At 48.0% G+C, this 17714-nt stretch overlaps 1 protein-coding gene across 2 annotated transcripts in view; it reads right to left on the bottom strand.

Annotated features, from left to right (window-relative positions):
* Window positions 1-17714, bottom strand: part of SENP7 (SUMO specific peptidase 7) — a 991910-nt gene that overhangs the window by 877638 nt on the left and 96558 nt on the right. The gene's annotated exons all lie outside the window — the stretch shown is intronic.

The following is a 17714-nucleotide window of genomic DNA, read 5'->3' as shown; positions in this document are numbered from 1 at the left end:
CCCTGCGGCCGCGAAGTGAAAGTAATCGCGGTAAAGCGCGGCGCGCACGCCCGCGCACATGCACTGTAGCTCTAGGCTGGCCTGGTAGCACTTTTTGGAGCCCTCTCAATAAGTCTCGCCAGACCAGCGCATGCGCTGGGTCAGACGAGACCTAAAAAACGGATCGGCAAGAGGAGACAGTACAAATAGACACCATCAAAGTTTAAAAGATCCGTGAAGGAAAGCAAATGTTTTTCACTTCACACTTAGCTTACTTTTGTGATGAATGCATGACATGGAAAAATAAGTTACAAGACAGTTCACCCCCATTAGAAATAGATGCATACAAAATTCAGGAGTAAGTATACAGACCCGTTAGTTGCAACTAAAATGTACAACAAACTATAGACCTCATGTACTATCCCCTTTGGTAAACGAGGGATGTGCAAATTGCACACCAACTGGTTGATGCAACATGACTTATGTAGTAATGTTACCTTGCAAATTGTCTGTTCACAAGGGGTGGGGATCACAAAATATTCTTCCAAACGAACATTAATTAGGTAGATCTTAATTTGCAACATAACCTCACACCCCTAGTGAATGACTGTAAAAGCCAGGATGATAGCCTGAAAGGAACCACCATCCTTCAATTTCCTCCCCCAAATGAGATTGTTTTGAAAGCAGTCTGTGGGCTTAAAAAGAGCCTACTGCTGCTGCAATAAACATGCTTCCAGTTTGTGGACACATTGCGGGGTTTATGCAGTGGCTCCCTGAACTTGCTGCCTGCTCCACCGAGGCTGCCTGACAATTTCCACAGGGGAAGCTGCCCCACGGAGACAGCTTCTCGTTTGCAAGTCAGGTAGCACCTCAACTTTGGGGTAGGTAAGCAATCAATGGTGTGGGACTCCCAATTACTGTCACAAATTACTGACACACACATTTTCAATTTACAAACACGAGGGGGATGCCCCTGCACGACCCATCCTACTTGCAATTCGGAAAGGATCAATGTCCTTTTACAAGTTAAAAAAACATTTCAGACTTGTAAAGGGACTTTAATACATTGTAAAAATAGCTTTTGGGTTATCAAACCATTCGATTTTGTAAAGGCTGTGCAACCACAAAGGTACTTTGTGCATGAAGCCCTATGTTCTGTTAAGCTGTATGCTTTACTATTTAGGGGCTATTCAACTTTTTGAGTACCACAACGGAACCCACAGGAAATATTTTTTACTATCTGGTAATTCCATCTACTTTCCCTTCCCCACTTAACTCATATGTTTGCACATATAAATTACTACAGACCTGTCAAACTTTACAGAGTATAAATAATTGAATTTCTCTCATAAAGTAATTTATACAATAAAGGTTGATGTTACTTGACCTTTCACAGTAAATTCAAATACCAGTGAAGTTTTACATGCAAATAAAGATCACTAACAAAGTATCATCATAAAATCCCATCCACTCACACTTACAATCAAAACGCATTAAACACTAATAATAAGGAAACGCAATAAAAAAAATCGTAACCAGTGTAAAAAAAAGAGAAAAATAGAAGTTCAACCTAAGCCTTAACTAGAGCACATAATAAGCAGGACAAACAATTCACCGTACTATGTTTTTGTTGATATGGAAAGCAAATGCTTTGCACTTTCATCATTTACCAACCCCCGAATCATTGGGATCAAAGTGGTTCTTGAACAAGACTCGTTTCATCCCACTAATATCTTTGTACTTGGTCCTCACATAGGGCCATATGTAGGTAGGCTGTGTTTTGCGATTCTCTAATTGCAATTTTTAGGGAATCGCAATTAGAGAATAGCAAAACGCTATGTAGGTAGGATTAGCAATTTTTTTTGCGAATCCCACCTATTCCTTATTTGCGATTCTCTAATTGAGAATCGCAAATAAGGAATACCTTGCCATTCATTCCTATGGGCTAAAAGGCCCATAGGAATGAATAGGAAGACCTTCTCAATTTGCGATTCTCAATTAGAGAATCGCAAATTGAGAATGCAATTTCAAGGTTGCAAGGGTGTCAATAGGACACCCTGTTGCACCCCTGTAATGAGCATGGGTGCACATGTGGCGCACATACATGCCCTAAGGGCATGTATGTGTGCCACATGGCACTTTGAATAATGCACAAAACTGCATTATTAAAAGAAATCGCAAATTACCATCAACCTGAAGTTGGTGGTAATTTGCGATTCCTTAAGCCAAAATAGCACAACTTGGGTGCTTTCTACATTGCATTTAAGGAATCGCTATTTGGGATTCCTTAAATGCATTTGCAAAATAAGGAATCGCAAATTTTGCGATTCCTTATTTTGCATGTGGGTTGTTGTTCCCTACATAGCATACTGCCCAAATTGCGATCGCAAACGCCGAAATTCGGTGAATTTCGGCGTTTGCGATCGCAATTTTGCTTTCTACATATGGCCCATAGTTCCTTAACTCACCTTTTTTCATTTCTGCTCAGAAAAAGGTTAGCCGATCTCTCATCTACGTGCATGTGTCCTGTATAACAAAATCACAGTAAGCAATGCATTTTTAAAGTGATTGTTTTAGAGACAGCCTTAGAAGGACTAGTTTATGCAACTGCTGGGCCCAATTTGGTTTCACTTTGTAACCTGGATTTGGAAACTTTTGGCAGTCATTGTGCTCCGACAACTCGCTTCAAACCACCCCCTGTCAAAGTCCGAGCCAGCCAATGTGGCTGCCAGCCTGCAGCTAGTGACCAAACAACCATTTGCAATGCAATAGGTCTCAGATTTGCTAGAGTTTAAGCTACTGACATTGTATATGACAATGCCTTTTATTTATCTGTTTTGAAAATTAACACATAAATAAAAGGCATTGTCATTTTAAATGGCAATACGCTGAAACTTTTGTTAATGCGAGACCGATTGCATTGCAAAGAAGCGGCTGCAATTGTCCTGGGCTGCTTAGAAAGTGAAAGCCTGCATGGCGTGCTGAATGTTGCAGGGAAGCACGTCGTGCCTGCAGTAGGAAAAAAACTCGTTAACGAAAATAGTGCTTACAGACTAAATAAAGCATCCAGTGTAACAACAGAAGTGCCAGTCCTCAAGGGAGGTTACAAATGAACACAAGGCGGTACTAAGGAGAGACTAACAAGCCTATTAACGAATCAGAAGCCAGCATTTACAAAGGACAATGAGAGAAGATAAAGAAAAATATGGGCGGAGCTTTAAGTTCATAGTCCAATACAGCATGCCTCAGAGATCAGAGCATGCACTGCCCAGGCTCGACCTAAAGATCCATTTAGGAGTTGCAGAAGGTTTCAGATATCAGAGCCCCTGCTCACTGACCGGAAATCACATTTGGGTCTCTTAAGTGGCAGGGAGAAATCAGGCAAGGATTCCAAATCCCCACACAAAGCAGAACGGGTCCCTCACCTTAGATCTGCCACTACAACATCAAAAGCCTACACAGCTCCCATCAAACACTACGCTGCAACCATCATACTCGAAAACACAAATACATGAACTAATGCCCAGACACCTACAATTAGGTCATGTTTGAGGAGTCACAAGTACGAACTGGGTTGCACACAGAGAGGATCTAGCCTTACGGCTAGAGCTGCGGACGTTGGAGCTGGGGAACCAGGTTCGGGTCTAGGCATCGGCTCTGCATCCTGTGATTATGGGCAAATCACTTAATCTCCCTGTGCCTACCAAAAAATAAAAATTAATGTGTCCTTGTGTAACGTAACTGGTGCTCATGTAAAGTTCTCCACTACCTTCGAGTCGAGTTCCCGCTATATAAATCCGCAATGAGAAATAATATCATAGTGGAAAGCACCCGAGTGCTACAGAATAGTTTGGAGGGCGGCCCCAGGAAATGGAACTAGCAAAGTATGGCTTGAGACACCACAGGGTAAGGTATTGGTAAAGTGACTGTAATCAGGTCCTGAAAGAAAGCGGCAGAGCTGCATGGCTAGTATTTTGACAGGGTAAGAGTACATGGCTAAGCAGCAAAAATAATTCAGCTGCTCCACAAGGCAGTGCACATGAACTCAGTTTGAAAAATACAAACATATACTATCAATATATAAAAACCTTGGCATGCCCTTACTCAAAAAAATAATACAATTCAATTCCCTAAAAAACATAACTTCAAGTTAAAAGGGCGGGCAGGTTGAGTTAAACACGCATAGTGTCTACGTCACAAAAACGAAGATCAGAAACTAGGGTAAATTCACTGTAGTCACTTCTCGCCCTGTTTGAGTAAACTTCATTCTGTAATGAAAGTTTGTCCATCAAATATGTCCCAGAAAGGGTGGATGGGGGAGGCCGGCTATGTAACATTCCAAACACGAATGGTAAAGCATGGTGGCAAAAAAGCCTTGAGCATCGCCCAGTGCTCACTTAGTAACACAATTTGTGGCAGCACAGGTGTGTTGTGTGTGGCGGTGACTGGCAGATTTAGGTGAAGTGAAGGAGTAGTCAGGCACAAAGGGTATACAATGTGGCACCCTGCGACAGCGGCCCTCCTGATTGAACTGATGCAGGAATAGGGTAAGGGTCGCAATAAAACAGAAGGGCTGTTGCAGGAACAGCAGTAATGTTGTTCGGTTTGAAATTCCCATTCCTGCAAAGCACTTGTTTCATGCTAGATCAGGGTAGCAGTGCGTGGCTAAATAGATGCCATTTGTATTCATGTTATGCAACCTGCTGAGTTATCCCCGTAACGTACAGGCTTCAGTTGGCGAGTGTTACTCCATTTTGCATTTCGTAATCCCAATTAGGCTGCTTAGCCTGTGCTCGAGTCAGGCCTCACTGCTCACATTGCTTGCTGCAGCAGAACACTGTATTTCGTTATTATTTTCTCTTCTATTGAAGGCTGTTTCTCGACTTACTAATGAATAGGCCATTCTGTGTTTGCATACCTATTTGAATGTGTAGTTTCTGCTCCCACTTTAGGAGAAGCGGAGACCCAGCACTGTGGCCTTGGATTTCTGATAGTATGTACCCATCTGGCAGGTGTTAGCTCATCCTACTGTGCCTTTTTGTTCATTTTTGGCCCAGGCGGGTAGTTTCCATCGAGGGCGTGGTTGAAGGCTTCTCGGGAGGAATGATTATCCACTGCAGACTGTTGGGGGGCCAGTCCCTCGCAGACATCTTAGGGTGCAGGTCATGATGCACTCCTCTGTAGAGTATTTCTATTAAACGTGTAAGTTTGTATTCTCTACTGTCTGACCGACTCTTCATTCTTGGGAAGGAATAGCAGGTGGTTGTAAGAAAACCAGAGTGGCCCTAGAGGGCCACTTCCTTCAATGTCTCACCCGGAAGAAGGGCATTAGAGGTGCAGCAATGCCTGCCCCCTGCCTTTTCAAGTGAAGGAGGACTCAAGGACAAAGAAGCGGAGACTGTAGCACTCGCAGAAAGGAGGACAACAATGGGGTGTGAAGTAGAAGAGCAGTACCGCTACGCTACCCCTAATGAACAAAGAGGCACCGTGGGGCTTCATGAGTGGAAATTGAAACATACAATAGTGAGTCACATGAATACACGCACTGCCCACACTATGACAGACAAAAAGGATGGGGGTTGACAGTCAGCAGAGTGGATTTATCACCAAACTGAATGCAATGATGCAACAGACTTTGGCATCGACTTGAAGAAAGAAACGGAACACATGAAAAGAAGCTTCCATGATATGCTAACTACCTTTCATCACGATGTGAACCAAATAAACCAAAGAGGCACTTGCATGGCAGAAACCAAGAACTTACTGCAAGTGCTAGCTACCAACTTTTCTGACTCAGATAGAAAGCTGATACTCCTGGAAATTCAAGTAGACACGCTACACTCGAAATGCAAAAATATGGAAAACAGAGCGAGGAGCTATAGCATCAGAATATGTAATGAAAGTGAGGAAGATGATGGCTTCGACATCTAGGCCTACGTTAAAACTGCATACTGCCATATTTTGAGCCTAAAAAAGAGCAAGGTTGATGAAGTGGAAAGGGCCCACAGAGTGGGTCCATGGAGAGGAGGGGACTCAGCAAGACTGAAGGTTTCCTACCCGCAAACAAGAAGAGATTTTGAGGAAGGCAAGGTGACTATCCCTGGTGATCCTCAATAATGTCATTCTTATCTTATATCAGCGCCTGGCCCAGCCAACTTTGGAGAAACAGAAGTGCTGCAGGCCATCGAAAAAAGGCCCTCAATAAAAAAAAGCATTCAATATAGATGGACATTACTGGGTGGACTAAACTTCAATTCAACAATAGATCACAACACATTGTAGCATCCGAAGATGGCCTCAAGATATTGGGAAAACACCCAAGAGCACCTGAAATGGTTAAAGACCCCACCCTCCCGCCATGAAATTAAGAGCAGGCAACAATATAAAGAGATTAGGTTTGGAGTACTAAAGCACAAAATATCTTTATTTGCAGACAACATGACGCTGTTGGCAGCACATTCTAGGGCATCATTAACAATGCGGATTACTGAAGAACGATGCAAGAGGATTCAGGTAAAGCGTAAATTAACAAAAATCAGAGCACTAGTCAATGGGCGTTTCAGGAGGGGAGAATCTACAATTGAATGTCGGGGTATCCTCCAAGATTACTAAAGGATTGATTCACTAAATGGGGGTTGATCTGCCAGTTTCACTAGCCAATTGGTTCTCAGAAAATATATCCATCTTACTGGAAGAAATAAAAAAAAGATCTAAGGAGGTTGTGGGATTTCTGCATTTCATGGTTGGGACATGTTGTAGTGCTTAAAGTAAATATTATATTGAGGTTTTATCCGGACAGAAAAAGAAGATATTAGATTGGTTTGTAAATGGGCTTATGAGATAATTTGATGTCTGTAAATGCACGCTTGGGGCATGAGAAGCAGAGAGATAAACAACATCACAACATTCCTTCAAATGCTGGGGATGAAAAGGGTGTGGGGGATGAGGGTTGGGGTTCAATGGTGACTTTGCTTTGCAATTCCTTCTGAATTGTGCAAGAAAGATGACAAGATATGTGTCCCAGTGCTGAGAAGCGTGGCTAAAACAAATGTGAATCACATTGCTTACATTTGTAGTGTATAGAACTAACGGTTTCTGCAACAACAAAAATACCACAAACGAAAACATCAAACCGTGCACTTGCTTTAGACCTCTTCCTGTTATGAATCATACAGAAAGAGCTTGATGGGGCAGGGATTTCCAACGGCTCACGTATTTGGAGAAATTTATAGTCCTACCTATGACAATGGAGGATACTACGCATTACATTGTAGTCCACCACATTTGTTCATCATGAAATAAAATAACATAAGGCACATAGCAGTAAACAAAATGACATAAGATGTAATTGCTGCTCGAAGAGTTAGTTACGTTTATGAAGACTCCATTACTCTTAGTTTAAAGGCTTACTTGCAATTTCAAACTTGTGGATATTCTGCATCCTATGGCAGGGCTGGAAACTGCTTCTGCTGTTGGTAATTTAGAGCTCTGCACTCCAGTAACAAGTATGCATGCAGCATATGCAGTGGGTTAGGAGAGCTCTTGTGATGTACCAGAAGATAATGCCTAATCCGGTCTATGAACAGAGCCGCCCCAACCAAGGAAGTCAGCAATGATGGTGGCGTCCACTCTGCATACACTGGAAAGACCCCAGACAGTCTCTCCTGCACCAGGGTTTGATATTGTTACTGTCTCACACTCCACAGCAGAAGAGGGGTGCATTATAGTTCAGACCTGCCCTATGCTGGTAATACATGATAGACACCAAAATGCTTTAGTATCATATAATCTTTGCAGCCGAGGACTTCTTGTATAAACACTTCTCAAAGTATTTAAATTAATCACAGTACGAGACCATAAGAGGCTTGGAGGGATTGAGGAGCATGTTAACAATCCGAGAGGCAACATACAGGGGAACACCGGTTGATGTTGGTTCTCATGTTCTCTATACTGTAATATAATCTAAAAAATAACTTATGGGCACTGTTTCTTATCAATATCTCCCTCACATTTATGGGCTAATTTCCTTTTTCCTTAAATTAGCTGTCTCTTAATACAGTGTGCTAAAGCCCTCAATAATGATTCTTACATTCTTAGGGTGGTGGAAGTAGGAATGGGGTAGGCCATGCCACTGACTCCCGTTGGAAAGTGTGGGACCTGAGGGGAGCAGAGGTTCAGGAGGGAGATAGTGGACTTGTAATTAAAAGATGTAATGGAGGACATCGATGGGTTGAAATCTGAATCTCTTTATGGTTATGTATTAGAGAACACTTGAAGTTCAATAGAGTGCCCATAAGTTATTTTTTAGATTATATTACAGTATAGAGAACATGAGAACCAACATCAACCGGTGTCCCCCTGTATGTTGCCTGTATGTTAGCGGGTTTTCCACCATTCCTCTGCACAGGAAGTGGCATCACTGGTTTTCAGACAAAACAGTCATTAAAAGAAAAAGCCAAGCAAGAGGACTCATTTCCATCATCCATCTACACACAAAGTGACATCACTGGCATTCCCGTTGTCCATCTGCATATTCCTCCCCTTCTCCCAGGACTTTATTTAAGGGCAACTGCAGCGCTCCCGCCTAGGGAGCACATTGACCTCCACTCTCCCCTGACTGAAGGAGACACCAATAAGAGTACAGAAAACAGACTCAAAGAAGCATCTGTGATGGCTTGGCGCTAAAATCTTTGTAACTGCATTCAGTAGTTTATCATCAGAAGAAGTGTTTGTGATGGCTTGGTGCTAGAAGAAATCACATATACTCTTACAATGGATCACCGCTGTGATTCAGTAAGGGGCCTTTTTTTCTTTGGGTGGTGGATGTGTGTTTTAGACCTGAGCAAGATCCAGCAATGAAGATTTACATCACCTCCACCAGTGTGAGTGTGGACTCTGTCTATTTGTCCCAAAGTAGCTTCTCCTATTCAGACCCCCAGGCGAGTGACTGGACTTAACAATACCATCAGAGACTGTCACTGGACTGTTCCCACGGGAAGCAGGGTCAAGACTGATTTGCATATGGCTGGGTCCAAACCAGAATGGCATGGTGAGCAAAACAATGATGGATTTAGGCCCAGATCTCTGTACTTGGGGTGAGTGTTTGACATTGTTCAGCATTCCGTCCATCAATTGCTGTTTTTGCTGGAGTCATAAAAGGTAGTGCTTAGACAACACTGCAGCTCCCAAGGACTTGTGTGAAAGCACATGGCAGTGGCAGCAGCACCTCATCCTCAGCTGGACTTGTGTAGTAAGTGAATGCTGTCTCATCATTGAAAGATATAGTGCACAAACATGGTTCTTGGTACCACAATAACTTTAGCAGACACTGGGGCAGCTGCACAGCTAGCTTAAGTATAACCCTACCTTACCAGACTTAGCAATGGCTTATCAACAGCTGCTGTGAGTTCAACTGGGTACAAAGCAAAATACTGGGATTGAGTTACATATTCAAGTTTTTATTCTATTTTTTCTTTAAGGAAAAAGCTTTGTTTGGTGCCGATTGCATTATGGTTTAAAAGTCTCTTTTATCCAGATGAGCTATTTCAAGATGGCTACCTCTTCCTGCAGATTTCTCATCTGTAAAACAATCTCAGGTGTCAGATTAGCTCCGGAAACTTTAAAGTTCTCACATCACCAGTAGGTGCGGTGGTTTCGGGGATATGTTCAAAGTGGCGTCTAGTGCGTCATCAACGTCATAGCACCTGCCCCAGCACATCCACGTCGGTTCCCTTTTTTCTGCTCCTTCGAAGGAAAGCCTGTCTGCGCCTGCCTGGACCTCGCGCAGTGCCAGGAACCCTGGTTCTCCCCCTTCCCACTGCGACTTAACTCGTTCCGTGCTCATGACGGAACCACGCCATCATGAGCCACGGTTGCTGTGTGCTCATGACGGAGTGGTTCCGTCATGCTGCGGCCGTTGGCGGCCGCGCCGCCCAGGCGGCGCTAATTCCCCGCCTGTGCGGGCGATTAGCGCCGTGGGCGGAGTCATGACGGAACCACTCCGTCATGAGCACAGCCCAACCGTGGCTCATTACGGAGTGGCTCCGTCATGAGCACAGCGCCACCGCGCTGCCCCCAAACCCCCCCAGCGCTGCGGCGGAATTTCCGCCGCAGCGAAGGGGTTAAAGTGCACTCAATGCCGGCCACTGCTACATCCACTGCTGACTCACCGCACCACACAACACCAAAAGAGCATTCTTTTGAGCTTCCTGCAAGTTTTCATGAACTTACCAACACTCACCGCACATGCACAACAGCACCCAACACCACACTCTCCCGTACTTACAGAGTCTGCAACCACTCTGTTGTAAATATTTAATATCTTTAACGTGTTTACCAATCTCTCTCTCTCAAGTATTAGCCCTTCCTTTGTGTCCGTTCCCATTCTTTCTGTGGTATATTCGTTGTGTTCTAATGCTTGTTTCTAATCCAAGCCGAATTCCAGACTGGTCAGTTGGTGTCTGGTCAGCTGGTGCGGTGTACGCTTTGTCTTCGCTCTCTTAATAAATTCTCTACGCAACCTAGAAGAGTTCCTGTGGTTTACTACGACCCACTTACCTCATTTTGGCGACGATCCTCTGTGCTGACCAGGCAGAATGAAGAATTCACAGTAGAGCGGCATTCTGGGAGCATTTGGATAGACAAGCGGCACCCCCTCGAAGAATCCACTGCGTATGTGCCGGTCTCTGGAATAAGAAAGCGTTCCTGCTTTCACCTCGTCAACGAAATTTTGGTCTGACCAACGCGATCTTACGAAGGTGACGTCATCCAAGAAACTGTAAGTCACTGCCCGCATGCGCGAGACTGTTGCGCGAGCAAGGTTGCTAGGCAGCACCCTTGGCGACCTCATCAGTGCGCAAGTCTAAAGACCAAACGAACGCTGCTAGGCAACAGCACATCCCGTCTGAAGCGAGTTCGAATTTAACGTAGCGACATCACGCGCTACGTACAGCGGCCATTTTGGATTGGGAACATTTTTCGGATTCAAACGCAAAGCGTTTATGTTCTGATTGGAACACATTTGAATGCCCGTATTTGCGATGGTTTTGAATAGCGCATAAAGAGCAAAGGTTAACAAAGGACATCAATGTTAGTATAAACTTTTGTTTGCCAAAATTAAACGGCCTCCTCTGCACTCTTGAGTGTTACCCTCACCCGGTGATACACTCACCACTCACTACCAACAGGTTTAAAAAAAAGGACCTTTGTTTACCACAATTTTGGTTATATATATATTTGTTTCTTCCATTTAAGTGTGTTATTAAAATTTTTAAATAAAATACAATCTCAGCTAAACAAAAGTTGACATACAAGCCTTCTTCCCAAACTTTCCGTAACATTTTGTCTTCTTTGCGAAACACCACCATGGCTCAAAAATCAAATCAACAAGTCACTGTGTCACTACCCCCTCAATTCCTGAGTGAACCAGGCACACCTTCAATCTCGTGGGAGGACTGGATACTCATGTTCGACAACTATTTAGACGCTTTGGATGGACAAGAGTTCTCCGCTAAACGCAAAAAAGCGCTATTACTAAGCTCTTTAGGTAAAGAAGGTCAACGTGAATTTCAATATCTTCCTCAGGTGTTGCAAGCCAGCGGACAACCTATTCCAAATGAGTATAAGGAAGCCATAACAAGAGTTGAAGTAAGGTTTGGCAAAGAAGAGCATCTCGTCATGAACAGATATAAATTCTACACTCATAAACAACGTTTTGAGGAATCGATTGATGACATTGTAGCACGCCTTAGGGAATTATATGTTAAATGCAATTTCGGCACAATGACTGATGAGTTGATACATGATCAACTGATTGTACAGTGCAACAATAGGAAAATTCAGGAGAGATTGTGGGCAGCCAAGAATCCTTCCTTAAAATTAGCTATAGATTTAGCGAAAGTTGTGGAAGAATCAGAAAAAAGTATGAAAGAGTTGGAAAAGTGTAGTTCACAACAACAAGTTTCTGTTGTGTCTGAGAAGCCAAAGAATGAGTGTGAGACTGTAAATGAAGAAGCTGTTGGTATAGTAAAGTCTAAAGGGAAAAATCCCTTAAAGATAGGTAATTTTGTAAAATATCCCACTAGATTTTGTTCCAGATGTGGTAGTAACTCCCACAGCTCAGATGCAAAATGTTGTTTCGTGAACAACAAAGAATGCCTCAAGTGTGGGAGGTTAGGTCACTTCTCAAGAATGTGCACGAGCAAGGGTAATGTCAATGTGGTTGTCATTGAAGATAAACCCATAGAAGTAAGAAGGGAAAAAGACAAAATTTTGATTGTCGATGATTGTGAAATCAATAATTGCAATGAGAAAAGGGAAAAAAGACCCAAAGCAGAGTTTCTTGTTAATAGTCGCACAGAAACTGATGGTTGACACAGGTTCAAGACACACTATCATTCCTGAGTGGTGTGACACAGTTTTGAAGGAGAGTGATATCTCTCCAACTGGGTACCAAGGTGAGAACATAGAGTTGTTAGGGTACTTTGATGCAGACTTTCATTTTAAAGATAGGTCAAGAAGATATATGTTGCCATAGATGGACCACCAATTCTTGGTTGAATCCACCAATATGATTTGCATATAATTGTAAATCCGAGAGCACCCAACCAATAGATGACCACACACTCAGTGACATACTAAACGATGCAAGGAATGTTTTCAGAGATGAATTAGGGGAATTAAAGGGGTATGTTGATAAGATTGTCATAAAGAATGGCACCTGAATAACAGCGGCGAGCGGGGCTGGGCGACTCGCGTACCCCGCACTTTCACTTTCGCTTTTGCACCCTCCTTGCCTCAGGCGGGGTCGGGCTGCGGAGCGGGGTGCGGTGGTGTTGCCTTGTCCAGGTGCCCGGCTGACCCGCCGGCGGTGGGTTGACCCGCGGCCCGGTGGCCGCCCCCGCCCCCCCCCCCTGACACCCGTGATTTGGTGTGGCGGCCCGTTTGGATATCTTGGCACGACGGTGGAAGGGCCAGCATGTCCACCAAACAAGATGGCGACCGGACGAGGATGAAGACAACCCGCCGTGGCACGGCGCACCAGGCCAATAGTATGGATCGCTATACGCTCCAGAAGGGTTCTCCGGAGACATCGCGGTCATCCCTGGTGGGCCCGACGGAGGCGCCTGCCCAACCGGTGGACCTGACCCTCCGGGACGTCATGGGCGCCATCGCAGAGATGAAGGCCTCAGTGGACCAGCGTTTCGATACCCTGGCGCAAAAAATTGACTCGGTCCTGGTGGATGTGGGCCTTGTGAGGGCAGACTTGTCAAAAACGAACGACCGAGTTGACTCCCTGGCCCACACCACAACGAGCCTCACGACGGACGTGGTGGCCCTCCAGAGGGAGGTGCGCCGGCTTGGCCAGGCGAGCGCCCTGATGGACCGGCGACTGGAGGATTCCGAGGGTCGGGCCCGGAGGAACAATGTTCGCATTATTGGTGTGCCGGAGGGCCGGGAGGCGGAGGCGGCAGATCTCTTCGTGGAAGAATTGATCCTGACCCATCTCCAGCCCCGGGGGCTGAGTAAGCTTTTTGCGGTGGAGCGTGCCCACCGGGTCCCTGGGGGCCGCCCTAAGACCGGTGCCCCGCCGCGGTCTATTATTGCCCGGATTTTTAATTTCCGGGACAGAGACGCCATCCTCCAGACCTCCAGGCAACAGGGACCGGTCAGGCTGGACAACATGGATGTACACTTCTACCCGGACTTTACCCCGGCGGTCCAGAAGCAGCGACAGAGCTTTCTTGGTATTAAACGTCGCCTAAGGGACCTAAACCTCAAGTACTCAATGCTCTTTCCGGCTAAGCTGAGGGTGGAGGTGGATGGCCGTACGCACTTCTTCGACCGGCCCGAGGCGGCTGGGGACTGGTTAGATACTTTGCCTGGAGATCGGGGTGGGGGGGGCGCGGCTGGCGGGGAGGGCCCGCCGGATCAGAATTGAGGGGTGACTGTATAGGCCTTGCTCTGGATATTGTTCCTTTACCACATATTGCTTTCGTATGTTCCCCTCCCATGGAGGTCGGGTGGGGTCTGCTGGGGGCTTCCCTCCTCCTCTGGGGGACTAGTTAGTACTTAGCTATGGGGCGACAGGCACACTGCACTTTGGGGGGGCTGTCTGGGCTCATGCAGGGGTGCAGGGAGGGGGGAGTTCTGTTGGGACCGGGGGGTGGGGGGGGTGTGTTGTTTGTTAACACCGCAAGGCAAACCCGCAACTGTTTTGTTGTTTTTAAGATGCTCGGTGGGGGGCGACCGATTGTTTTGACGTATGATGGGGGGTAGGGATTTGATTGTGTTGTCATGGAATGTTAACGGCCTGGGGGATAGGATTAAGCGTGGTGTGGTCCTGCAGTATTTAAAACGTATTTCACCAGATGTTGTCTTCCTGCAGGAGACACACCTTATAGGTAACACCTTTCATGCAATGAATCGGCGGGGATATCGTTTGGTGGCCCACTCCGGCTTCACTTCGGGCTCGCGGGGGGTGGGTATTATGGTCAAGAACTCGCTCCCGTTGGAGATTGACGAGGTGCGCCATGATGAGAGGGGACGTTACACTGTTCTTGTGGGACGAATGGAGGGTAGAGTGTTTATCTTTATATCAGTGTACGTCCCGCCTGGGTTACAAGCCACTACATTTGCGGACCTGGGGCGCCTCCTTCTGGACCTTCCGGGTGGCCTGCTGGTGGTTGGAGGGGACTTTAACGCGGTCGCCTCTGGGTCTATGGATCGCCATCCCCCTAGGGACCTCCCCCGGGCACAGGCGTGGCTGCCCGGCCTTTTAGACACGCTGGGCCTGGTGGATTGCTGGCGCTTAAAGCATCCCGTATTGCAACAGTACACCTTCCACTCGGGGGCCCATGGTAGCCTCTCGCGGCTTGATTACATCCTTGTCCCGGCGGCCCATGCAGGGAGGGTGGGGGAGGTGCGCCATTTGGCACGGGGTATCTCAGACCACTCCCCATTGTTGTTGCATTTCGATGTCTTCCCGAGGGGGGATGGCAGGGTGGCCCCGATCAATGCATGGTATTTGCGCGACCCCACCATTCGTGCCGACTTGATCAAATCCTTACAGCGCTATTTCGATGAGAATGTGGGGTCGGTCCCGTCTGCCATCTCCCTGTGGGAGGCTTTCAAGGTGGTTCTTAGGGGGGGAGGCCCTCTCCTTTATTTCCAATGCCCGGCGGCGCGAGCGGGAGGAGGTGACCCGGGTTGAGGCCGAGATTGCAGAACTGGAGGGTGACCTGGGGAGCGGGGTAACAGACGCCAAGTTGCATGTTTTGCACTTAAAGCAGGCGGCCTATCGGGCCCTCGTCACGGAGGCGGCCAGGGGCCTCAGTAGAGAGCAGCAGGGGCGATTGTATGATGTAGGTGACAAGGCTGGCAAATTGATTGCGTGGTTGGACAAGAGGGAAAGAGCGAGCCGCGTGGTGCCTTTGATTGAGAGCGTGGATGGTGTGTGCGTCACTGAGCCGGAAGCCATTGTCTCCTGCTTCGCGGATTATTTCCGCGAAGTCTACTCCCCGGTTTCTCCCTGCTCGGAGGAAGATTCCCATGCCTTGCTTCGGGACATCGCACTGCCCTCCCTTACGGTGGAGGACAGGGATTCGCTGGATGCCCCGCCCACTTCGGACGAAATTGCCTCGGCTATTCGCTCGGTTGCATCCGGCAAGGCCATGGGCCCCAATGGTATTCCCATTGAGCTATACAAGCTACGCCCGGATGTGTTGGCGCCCCACCTGCGCGCGATGTTCCTTGCGGCCCACTCGCAGGGCTCCCTCCCGCCGGACCAGCGTCTGGCTACAATTGTGGTGATCCATAAGGAGGGGAAGCCCCGTGAGCGGGTCACATCCTATAGGCCGATTTCGCTTCTGAACGCGGAGCCCAAAATCCTCGCCAAGGTGTTGGCCAACCGGTTGGTTGGCGTGGTGGGCGATTTGGTCCACCAAGACCAATCGGGCTTTATACCACATCGCAACACGGCGCTTAATCTGCGGCGCTTACACGGGGTGCTCGCACGTGTCCCGTTTGTGCGGGAGCCGGCCATCTTGGCGTCCTTGGACGCCACCATGGCGTTTGATACGCTCGAATGGCCATATATTTGGGCGATGCTGGCGAGGTTTGGGTTCGGCCCGGGTTTCGTCAGCTGGGTCAAATTGTTATATTCGGGCCCGTTGGCGCAGGTGGTGGTGAATGGGCGAGTATCTGCCCCATTTGCGCTGGGGCGGGGCACGCGACAGGGTTGTCCCCTGTCGCCTCTCCTGTTCGCCCTGGCCATGGAGCCCCTGGCGGAGTGGCTGCGGTGGCACCCTTCTATCCGTGGTCTCCGCTGGACTCCCGAGCATGAGGACCGCGTGTCCCTCTATGCTGACGATATCCTTTTGTATCTCGCCTCCCCGCGCAAGTCACTGATCGTCCTGGTTGATGTTTTGCGCTCCTTCGGTCGCAACTCAGGCCTGGTCATCAACTGGGCGAAATCCTGTGTCTATGTGCTCTCCGGGGAGGCCCCGGTCCTGCCACGGGACTGTCCGATCCAGATTGCCTCCCAGGGTTTCCGGTACCTGGGTATATATATCACTCTTGACCCGGAGGCCCGCTATGAGCGGAACTTGCTGCCCCCCCTCCAGCGTCTGAGGGAGGACGTGGTGCGCTGGCGGCGTCTGCCGCTCTCGCCGCTTGGCCGAGCGGCCTTATTTAAAATGATGTCCCTGCCGCGCTTCCTCCACGCCCTCCAGAATACCATGGACTTGGCCCCGGCACGCTACTTTCGCGAGGTGGAGGGCCTCCAGCGGCGCCTGTTCTGGGACGGGAGGCCGCGTATTGCTCTGGCTAAATTGACGCTCCCGTGGTACGATGGAGGGGTCGCCCTCCCGGACATCAAACGGTATTACTGGGCCTCCCAACTAGCTGCAATTAACCATGGCCTTTACGGGCCCGCCTTGAACCCGGCATATGAGATGGACAGGACGCTTCTGCCCGGTGGCGATTATAATCGAGCGCTCTACTCTGGCGCGCCCGACTCCCGTTTGACGGGACCGACGCATGTCATGGTGCGTGTCTGGCACGCGGCTAATGCAGCTATGGGGTGGAAGGACCGTTTGACCCGAGCGTCTCCGCTGTATGCATCTGAGAGGTTGGGCTCCCTGTGGACGTCGAAGGGCTTCGAGAAGTGGGACACGATCGGAATCAGCACGGTGGGAGATCTCTGGACGAGGGGGGGGATTCAAAACTTTTGAGACGCTGCAGGCGGAGTTTCGGCTGCAGGGCAGTGAGTACTTTCGGTACCTACAGGTCCGCCATGCGCTGGGCTCCGTCTTCCCGGATGTTGCATCCATTCCGGAGTCTTCCCCCCTGGAGGACAGAGTGCTAGATGGCCATGTCCCGGACAGCACGATCTCCCTCATATACAAAAAATTGATTAACGATAGATCGTGTCTGCTGACTAGTCTCCGCGAGGCTTGGGTTGCCGACGGGCTGGAGCTGGACGACGAGGATTGGATTTCCGCGGTGGCCTCTCCGAAAGAGGTGGCCATCCCGGCTCGCCTTCGTTTCGTCCAGCTCAAGATCCTTCACCGGGTCTATGTGACGGGGCCAAGGCTTTTGCGTATGGGTTTTGCCGGTGATGGAATGTGTAAGCGTGGCTGTGGTGCGTTGGCGACTTTCATGCATATACTGTGGGAGTGCCCGAAGGTGGAGCGATTCTGGCGTGGTGTGCATGAGGTTCTACGAATGGTTACGCG

Source organism: Triturus cristatus, chromosome 8 (assembly GCF_964204655.1).
Source record: "Triturus cristatus chromosome 8, aTriCri1.1, whole genome shotgun sequence".
In the NCBI taxonomy this organism is placed as follows: Eukaryota; Metazoa; Chordata; class Amphibia; order Caudata; family Salamandridae; genus Triturus; species Triturus cristatus.
The sequence above is the reverse complement of the archived record's forward strand: the minus strand, read 5'-3'. Positions and strand labels throughout refer to the sequence as shown.